Below are 8,498 nucleotides of genomic sequence, written 5' to 3' on the forward strand. Positions count from 1 at the left end.
AACACACATACATACACACACACACACACATACACACACACATACATACACACACACACATACACACACACATACATACACACCAACACACACAGACTCACATGTACACACGGACAAAGGAAGGAACTGTAGTCGCTCTGGATAAGAGCCGTCTGCTAAATGACTTAAATGTAAATGTAATCAAACACACATTCTGTATACCAGGGAGTTTTATATGGTGTTTATTAGTGTGTGGTGCTGCTGCTGTGTTTTAATAAGTTAGACAATAGTTTAAAACTAGTTTTAATGACCTTCTGTACAGTTACGGTCATATTCTCTGGTTTGTCAGTGCTGATTTATTAGTCCTCGATCTGTCTCTTTTGTCCTGTAGGCCAAGCTGATTGAGTTCCACCCTCTGCGGGCGTCTGACGTACGTCTCCCTGAGGGGGCAGTGTTTGTTATCTCTAACTGCTGCGTTGAGATGAACAAGGCTGCTACCTCTCACTTCAACATCCGGTGGTCGAGTGTCGGATAGCCACCAAGGTTCATCATTATTATTATTATTATTATTGTTCTTATTATTATATATTATTATTATTATTATTATTATATTATTATTATATTATTATTATTATAATAGTTCATTATTATTATCATATATTATTATTATATTATTATGATTATTGTTATTATTGTTATTATTGTTATTATTATTATTATTATATTATTTCATTATTGTTCTTATTATGTTATTGTTATTATTGTTATATTATTATTATTATTGTTGTTATTATTATTATTATATTATTATTATTATATTATTATTATCATATTATTATATTATTATTATTATATTATTATATTATATTATTATTGTTATTATTCTTCTTCTTATATTATTATTATTATTGTTATTATTATTCTAATATTATCATTATTATTGTTATTATCATTACAGTGGGTCCCAGTTGATATTGCGTTCTCAACATCGTAAATTAAATAAAATACCACTAGAGATGCCTGGTAGAGAACATTCAACACACGTTCTGACTTAGCAAGCACTCTAAGGTTTTGTCCTGCTAGTACATCAAAACCAATTGTAATCCGCTGAAATGAGAAGGGATAAAACCTAGAATTCCCATTTACCTCAAACCACTGTGATTTTTTAATTATTTTTTATTTATCTTTATTTAACTAGGGCAAGTCAGTTAAGAACAAATTCTTATTTTCAATGATGGCCTAAGAACAGTGGGTTAACTGCCTGTTCAGGGGGCAGAATGACAGATTTGTACCTTGTCAGCTTGTCCGGGTTTGATCCAACAACCTTTCAGTTACTCGTCCAACATTCTAACCACTAGGCTACCTGCCACCCCAGAATGAATTGAACTGTGTTCTTAACTCAATCAGATTCTGGCCAGATCGAGGAGACCTGGAGTGAGGCCGGCTGCTGAAGCTGTCTCCTGTGTGCTGTAAATAACTCTATGGTCTCCCTCTGGCGAAGGCTCCTGGAGGGGCCGGGCTGCTGAAGCTGTAAATAACTCTATGGTCTCCTCAGATCGGGGCTGGAGTGGGGCCGGGCTGAAGCTGTCTCTGTGTGCTGTAAATAACTCCTCTATGGCAGATGTTGGCGAAGGCTCGGGGCTGGAGTGGGGCCGGCTGCTGAAGCTGTCCCAGGTGCAGACAGAGCTGGAGGCCTCTCTGGAGGAGATGCTGCGGCTGGTGGCTGAGGTGCTGCACCCTGAGCCCTACAGCAGAGGAGGTCTGCAAGGCCCTGGGGAATCACCACAGAACAGCTTTGTACAGACCTCCTTAGCCCCAACACACAGGACGGTAAGACACTTTCGTATTACTACCAGTTATTTTACAATCAGTTTCATTCTGAACAGGACCACAATTTACTTTTGTTCCGTTCTACTGTTCTGACCAACAATATAAAGTTCTGAAACCGGGTTTGAACCATAAAAACAAGTAGATGTTTATATCGTTCCTCTCTGTTCTTTTTTATAACCTTCTGTAGCTCAGTTGGCCAGAGGCATGGCGCTTGTAACGCCAGGGTAGTGGGTTGATTCCGGGACCACCCATCGTAGAATGTATGCACGATGACTGTAAGTCGCTTTGAATAAAGCGTCTGCTAAATGGCATATATTATTATTATTATAAATCAACAGTTGTTTACACATTTAGCTCATTAAATGACTTCACCAATCAGTGCGGGCCAGACCTACAAGCTAGTTGTTTACCAATCCAGTGAGGACTGAGCCGGCTACGCCAATCAGTGCGGACGGAGCCGACAAGCTAGTTGTTTACACCAAATCAGTGAGGACAAAGCAGGTCACTACTACATAACTGGTAGGCTAGCAGGTCACTAATGTATAACTAGTACATTATAACTGGTAGGCCTAGCAGGTCACTACCTACTGTACATGGCAACTGGTAGGCTAGCAGGTCACTGTATAACTGGTAGGCTAGCAGGTCACTACTGTATAACTGGTACATTATAACTGGAAGGCTAGCAGGTCACTACTGGTATAACTGGTAGGCTGGCAGGTCACTACTGCTATAACTGGTAGGCTAGTACATTACTGTATAACTGGAAGGAGCAGGTCACTACTGCATAACTAGCACATTATAACTGGTAGGCTAGCAGGTCACTACTGTATAACTAGTACATAGGCTAGCATAGTATAACTGGTAGGCTAGCAGGTCACTACTGGTATAACTGGTACATTATAACTGGTAGGCTAGCAGGTCACTACTGTATAACTGGTAGGCTAGCAGGTCACTACTGTATAACTTGTACATTATAACTGGTAGGCTGGCAGGTCACTTCTGTATAACTAGTACATTATAACTGGTAGGCTAGCTGGTCACTACTGTATAACTAGTCACTATGTATAACTGGTAGGCTAGCAGGTCACTGCTGTATGGCATAGTGCAAACTGGTAGGCTAGCAGGTCACTTCTGTATAACTAGTACATTATAACCAGTAGGCTAGTCCTTCAGGTCACTAGTCATTATAACTGTAGTAGGCTAGCAGGTCACTACTGTATAACTAGTACATTATAGCTGGTAGGCTAGCAGGTCACTACTGTATAACTGGTCCAATTTGTAAGTCGCTTCTGGATAAGAGCGTCATAAATGACTTAAATGTAAATGTAAATGTGGTAGGCTAGCGGGTCACTACTGTATAACTGCAGGCTAGCAGGTCACTAGTGTATAACTGGTAGGCTAGCAGGTCACTACTGTATAACTGGTAGGCTAGCAGGTCACTTCTGTATAACTGGCACATTATAACTGGTGGCCAGCAGGTCACTTCTGTATAACTGGTGGTATTACAGGTCACTGTATAAACTAGTGACATTATAACTGGGTAGGCTAGCAGGTCACTGCATAACTAGGTACATTATGCAACCGGTAGGCCAGCAGGTCACTACTGTATAACTAGTACATTATAACTGGTAGGCCAGCAGGTCACTACTGTATAACTGGTCCAATTTGTAAGTCATTTGGATAAGAGCCTGCCAAATGACTTAAATCTGTAAATGTAAATGGTGAGGCTACGGTCTATTACTGTATAACTGGTAATAGCAGGTCACTAGTATAACTGTAGGAATAGCAGGTCACTATCAGGCAACTGGTAGGCTAGCAGGTCACTTCTGTATAACTGGTACATTATAACCGGTAGGCTAGCAGGTCACTTCGTATAACCGGTAGGCTAGCAGGTCACTACTGTATAACTAGTACATGATAACTTGTAAAGGCAGGTCACTTCTGTATAACTAGCACATTTCTTATAACTGCAGCTGCAGGTCACTACTGTATAACTAGTACATTATAACTGGTAGGCTAGCAGGTCACTACTGTATAACTGGTCCAATTTGTAAGTCGCTCTGATAAGAGCGTCTGCCAAATGACTTAAATGTAAATGTAAATGTGGTAGGCTAGCGGGTCACTACTGTATAACTGGTAGGCTAGCAGGTCACTACTGTATAACTAGTACATTATAACTGGTAGGCTAGCAGGTCACTTCTGTATAACTAGTACATTATAACTGGTAGTATTAGCAGGTCACTACTGTATAACTAGTACATTATAACTGGTAGGCGAGCAGGTCACTACTGTATAACTAGTACATTATAACTGGTAGGCCAGCAGGTCACTACTGTATAACTAGTACATTATAACTGGTAGGCGAGCAGGTCACTACTGTATAACTAGTACATTATAACTGGTAGGCTAGCAGGTCACTACTATTATAACTAGTACATTATAACTGGTAGGCGAGCAGGTCACTTCTGTATAACTAGTACATTATAACTGGTAGGCTAGCAGGTCACTACTGTATAACTAGTACATTATAACTGGTATGCTAGCAGGTCACTACTGTATAACTAGTACATTATAACTGGTAGGCTAGCAGGTCACTACTGTATAACTAGTACATTATAACTGGTAGGCTAGCAGGTCACTGCACTGTATAACTCAGTACATTATAACTGGTAGGCTAGCAGGTCACTGCTGTATAACTGGTAGGCTAGCAGGTCACTGCTGTATAACTGGTAGGCTAGCAGGTCACTACTGTATAACTAGTACATTATAACTGGTAGGCTAGCAGGTCACTACTGTATAACTGGTAGGCTAGCAGTCACTACTGTATAACTGGTAGGCTAGCAGGTCACTACTGTATAACTGGTAGGCTAGCAGGTCACTTACTGTATAACTGGTAGGCTAGCAGGTCACTACTGTATAACTGGTAGGCTAGCAGGTCACTACTGTATAACTGGTAGGCTAGCAGGTCACTGCTGTATAACTGGTACATTATAACTGGTAGGCTATGGATGGTTCCAACCTTGAATATGTGGACATCTATAAGTACCTAGGTGTCTGGCTAGACTGCAAAACTCTCCTTCCAGACTCATCAAACATCTCCAATCAAAAATCAAATCCAGGAGTCGGCTTTCTGTTCCGCAACAAAGCCCCTTCACTCCACGCTGCCAAGCTTACCCTAGTAAACTGACTATCCTACCGATCCCTCGACTTCCCGCGATGTCATCTACAAAATGGCTTCCAACACTCTACTCAGCAAACTGGATGCAGTCTATCACAGTGCCATTCGTTTTGTCACTAAAGCACCTTATACCACCCACCACTGCGACTTGTATGCTCTAGTCGGCTGGCCCTCACTACATATTGTCGCCAGACCCACTGGCTCCAGGTCATCTACAAGTCCATACTAGGTAAGCTCCGCCTTATCTCAGTTCACTGGTCACGATGGCAAACCCATCCGCAGCACGCGCTCCAGCAGGTGTATCTCACTGATCATCCCTAAAAGCCAACACCTAATTTGGCCGCCTTTCGTTCCAGTACTCTGCTGCCTGTCACTGAAACAATTGGTAAAAATCGCTGAAGCTGGAGACTTTTATCTCCCTCTCCAACTTCAAACATCAGCTATCCGAGCAGCTAACCGATCGCTGCAGCTGTACATAGTCTATAGGTAAATAGCTCACCCTTTTTCACCTACCTCATTCCCATACTGTTTTTATACTGTTTTTATTTATTTACTTTTCTGCTCTTTTGCACACCAATATCTCTACCTGTACATGCCCATCTGATCATTTATCACTCCAGTGTTAATCTGCAAAATTGTATTATTCGCCTACCTCCTCATGCCTTTGCACACACATTGTATATAGACTGCCCATTTTGTTCTACTGTGTTATTGACTTGCTAATTGTTTACTCCATGTGTAACTCTGTGTTGTCTGTTCACACTGCTATGCTTTATCTTGGCCAGGTCGCAGTTGCAAATGAGAACTTGTTCTCAACTAGCCTACCTGGTTAAATAAAGGTGAAATAAATAAATAAAAATAAAAATAAAGGCTAGCAGGTCACTTCTGTATAACTAGTACATTATAATAACTGGTAGGCTAGCAGGTCACTACTGTATAACTGGTAGGCTAGCAGGTCACTTCTGTATAACTAGTACATTATAACTGGCAGGCTAGCAGGTCACTTCTGTATAACTAGTACATTATAACTGGTAGGCTAGCAGGTCACTACTGTATAACTAGTACATTATAACTGGTAGGCTAGCAGGTCACTACTGTATAACTGGTAGGCTAGCAGGTCACTACTGTATAACTGGTAGGCTAGCAGGTCACTACTGTATAACTGGTACATTATAACTGGTAGGCTAGCAGGTCACTCTGTATAACTAGTACATTATAACTGGTAGGCTAGCAGGTCACTACTGTATAACTGGTAGGCTAGCAGGTCACTTCTGTATAACTAGTACATTATAACTGGTAGGCTAGCAGGTCACTTCTGTATAACTAGTACATTATAACTGGTAGGCTAGCAGGTCACTACTGTATAACTGGTAGGCTAGCAGGTCACTTCTGTATAACTAGTACATTATAACTGGTAGGCTAGCAGGTCACTTCTGTATAACTGGTAGGCTAGCAGGTCACTACTGTATAACTGGTACATTATAACTGGTAGGCTAGCAGGGGAGGTCCTCCCTCCACCATTTTGATTCAAACCAAACTGTGTGTCCACGCTCGCATATGTTATTTCCAAAAGGTTCATTCTCCACATCTGCCTTTCTCGCTTCTCCTCCTTGAGACCTCTCTCCTCCGTTATATCATATCCTTAAAGGTAAATAACCGGTTTGACCTGCTATACCTGTCCTCTCTCCCAGTGGCCCAGTTCAAGCTGTACCAGCGGGCCAGGCATGTACGGCGGCGGCAGGTCCTGCGGTTCAGAGCGTGTGTGATGAAGCTCCCCTCCGCACGGAACGGCGTGCAGCGTCTCGGAGACCTGATGAAGCAGAGCCCGCCAGCTGCAGAGACCTGTCACGAGTGCAGCTGTCCAAGAACTGGACCAGCTGGTAGAGATATGTCTGTAAGTCCAGAACTAGACCAGCTGGTAGAGATGTCTGTAAGTCAGAACTGGACCAGCTGGTAGAGATATGTCTGGGAGTCCAGAACTAGACCAGCTGGTAGAGAGCTGGTCCAGAACTGGACCAGCTGGTAGAATATGTCTGTAAGTCCCAGAACTAGACCAGCTGGTAGAGATATGTCTGTAAGTCAGAACTAGACCAGCTGGTAGAGATATGTCTGTAAGTCCAGAACTAGACCAGCTGGTAGAGATATGTCTGTAAGTCCCAGAACCACTCCATTCTATATGTTAACTATATATTTTTATATATATTAAAAGGGTTTAAAACCTTTCAATTTACAGGTTATTCTCACTCTACTCTCGTTAACTCAGAAATAAAATCTTGCCGTCATTTGGTGAAATAGCCTATATTTATTTACGTTGTCTGTCAGTGAGAGATGAAGTCTCATTTGAGATATTTAAAAATCTAATTTCAAACCTGTCCATTTAAAATACTAGATTTCACCGGCTACCTTGTAACTAGTGTGTTTGACAAATGGATGGTGCAACTGTTGATACAGTTTCCTCGGTGCATTGTTAATTGATAGATCGTAGTGAAGGATTTAGGTTCCTAGAACCTTGCTTTCTCCATGTGTATTATGTTTCCTCTGGCTACAGGCAGTCTGGTGCGGTGGGATCCCGGCTGACCGGGCAGGCTGGGGAGAGGCTGTGCTGTCTCCATGGTCCCCACTGACAAGGTGGAGTCTTTCCTAAAAGCGTCAGAGAGTTGTACTACCACGGCAGACCCACGCAGAGCGGCTAGAGAAACACAGTCTGTTTGTCACCAAGCCTGGTGGAGGGGGCGGCCATCTTCCTTGAAGACTGAAGTCAAAAAAATGCTTCTCTTTACAATTTTGAGGTGAAATGTCTTCCTTGCCCGTTTCACCTTTTCAGTATTTTTATACTATTATTTTAGTCGTGACTCTGACTAATTCTCATGCCAAAATGACACCGTTGACTCTGATTCTGGAATTTCATGCCAAAATGATAATCAAAGCTGATTCTGATTCCAGGGCAATGATAATCTCCTTCTAGTGTGATCAGATCTGTTTTCTCCTTCTATAGCCTGATTCTAGATCTGTTTTCTCCTTCTATAGCCTGATTCTAGATCTGTTGTCTCCTTCTATGCCTGATTCTAGATCTGTTTTCTCCTTCTATAGCCGATTCTAGATCTGTTTTCTCCTTCTATAGCCTGATTCTAGATCTGTTTTCTCCTTCTATAGCCTGATTCTAGATCTTTCTCCTTCTATAGCCTGATTCTAGATCTGTTGTCTCCATCTATAGCCTGATTCTAGATCTGTTTTCTCCTTCTATAGCCTGATCCCACATCTGTTTTCTCCTTCTATAGCCTGATCCTAGATCTGTTTTCTCCTTCTATAGCCTGATTCTAGATCTGTTTTCTCCTTCTATAGCCTGATTCTAGATCTGTTGTCTCCATCTATAGCCTGATTCTAGATCTGTTGTCTCCTTCTATAGCCTGATTCTAGATCTGTTTTCTCCATCTATAGCCCTGATTCTAGATCTGTTTTCTCCTTCTATAGCCTGATTCTAGATCTGTTTTCTCCTTCTATAGCCTGATTC

The 8,498-nt window shown here is 41.8% G+C and overlaps 1 pseudogene; it reads left to right on the top strand.

Moving 5' to 3' along the window:
* Positions 1–370: 370 nt before the first annotated feature.
* LOC127923046 (N-acetylgalactosamine kinase-like) lies at positions 371–7,875 on the top strand (annotated as a pseudogene).
* The last annotated feature ends 623 nt before the right edge of the window (positions 7,876–8,498 follow it).

This window comes from Oncorhynchus keta, unplaced genomic scaffold (assembly GCF_023373465.1).
Source record: "Oncorhynchus keta strain PuntledgeMale-10-30-2019 unplaced genomic scaffold, Oket_V2 Un_contig_28057_pilon_pilon, whole genome shotgun sequence".
Taxonomy (NCBI): Eukaryota; Metazoa; Chordata; class Actinopteri; order Salmoniformes; family Salmonidae; genus Oncorhynchus; species Oncorhynchus keta.